The sequence below is a fragment of the Euprymna scolopes genome, chromosome 7 (assembly GCF_053919585.1).
Source record: "Euprymna scolopes isolate OS-2025 chromosome 7, ASM5391958v1, whole genome shotgun sequence".
In the NCBI taxonomy this organism is placed as follows: domain Eukaryota; kingdom Metazoa; phylum Mollusca; class Cephalopoda; order Sepiida; family Sepiolidae; genus Euprymna; species Euprymna scolopes.
Window position 1 is genome coordinate 93172583 of NC_136488.1, and position 1833 is coordinate 93174415.

The 1833-nt window shown below is 31.0% G+C and overlaps 1 non-coding gene across 1 annotated transcript; it reads right to left on the bottom strand.

The window, feature by feature from the left end:
- Positions 1-317: 317 nt before the first annotated feature.
- Trnah-aug (transfer RNA histidin (anticodon AUG)) lies at positions 318-390 on the bottom strand. Its single transcript has one exon. It is a non-coding gene; the product is annotated as a tRNA-His (tRNA).
- Positions 391-1833: the final 1443 nt, after the last annotated feature.

Here is a 1833-nt window from a genome sequence, read left to right on the forward strand (position 1 = left end):
AATCGCTAGAAATTATAAAAAAAATTCATTTTCTATATAAAATAAAAACTTCTAAATCAATTTATGTGGTTTTCAGAATATAACATGTACATGATAAAAAAATTTTTTTTTTTTTTTTTGGTAACTAGCAGCTGCGCCGCGTCAGCACACACAAAGTCAAACACAAAATCGAGTACACTCAACATCGTCTTACCATCAACGCTTACCCTTTGAACTCGGAGTATGGAAAATTCCCATATGCACACAGCAAAAAAAAAAATACCCCAAGGGAAAGGATAATGAGTAAACGTTGGATAAAATGATGGTTAAAATTATTACGAACTTGCCAAGATTCGAACCTGGAATCTTCTGATCCATAGTCAGACGTGTTATCCATTGCACCACAAGTCCTGTCCATATGCTGAAAGATGTTACCACGACTGAATACAGACGGTGCTAAATTCCGTTGACATGGGCAGGTAACTTTTTGAACAATTGCTTGAAACGGCTCAAAAACCCTTATTTTGGGCTTTTTGTGTGACTCGACGTTGTTCGTTACAAACCATATACAGATAAGGACAATGTAGGGACTCACACCTTTCAGGGAAAAAAAGAATTTTTCAATTTGGTGCATCCATTTGAAAGTTTTATTGGTGTATATGTATATACACACATGAACATAAATAAATAAATAAACATTTACAATTTTATTAATAGTATAGATTACTGGATTTGCAGCAAAATTTTATTAAATTACATTGTTGGAAAATATGCAACTTTACTTCATATTACACATGTTTGACTTTTTTTAAATTTCTTCATCTAGTATATTTCGTTTTTGCTGTTTAATCATTTCCTTTGTCATCTTTTAAACGCTAGTTAGTGAATTGACTTTGTGGAAATCTCTTTGATTTTCAAGTCTTCCGTTTTCTTCAACTTCTTTTCTTTTACACTTTGAAGCCTTCAATTATATCTCCAATATGCTAAAATCTGAAACTCCAAGTGGCAGTAAGCCTTATTTTGGGTGAAAATGAATAAAAAAAAAATATCATAGTTTCTGCACATTATTTTAAAAGTGAGAATGTTTCAATGAGTACAGGTTGAGAGTGTCTAGTTATCGTGTATAGGAATCTGTGTGGATCTTATGGACCATTCACATTGCCAGTCTCTGAAGTTGCTTTTATCCTGAATGATATCAACACAGTGTATACCTTTAATACCTTATAAGAACTCGGTAATTAAAAACTAGCGAGAAGATTCTGTTAAATTTTTCTCAAATTTTAAACTTGGCTGTGAAACTTCTTGCAACATTATAAACTTTGCTTTAGAGATCTGCAATATTACTGCAACGTTGCACTAAATTGTTTTCCTAATTGCTCAACCTTATCACAACATTTATTAATAATGGAGATTTTGAATCCATTACATTTTTTGCTGCAGCTTAGATAAGTAGGTCCTGCAGACGAGCCTCGTTCTGACGTTCAGAAAATTTAGGTTAACAACCGGTGAAGCTACCGAAAAGTAACCCTTTTAAATGAAGATGGATATAAACAATATTTTTAAAATTAATTTCTTAATTTTACTTAAAAACAAAATGTAAACATATATAAACAAAATATTTTAGAGAATAATTTAATTTTAAATAAAAATTGATTGTAAAGAAATCTTTTTGTAAACAACTATTGAAAAATATTGCAAAGTGTTTACATAGCTTTAGGATAATAGGGGCGCCTCAACCCTCCCCTCTTCCAAAAAAAGACAACAAATGAAAAAGCTTTAGTGTTTTTACTATTTTAAAGCGCTTTCTTTTCTTTTTATTTTTAAAGTTTGAAACAAGTAGTGGCTAGCTGTTAA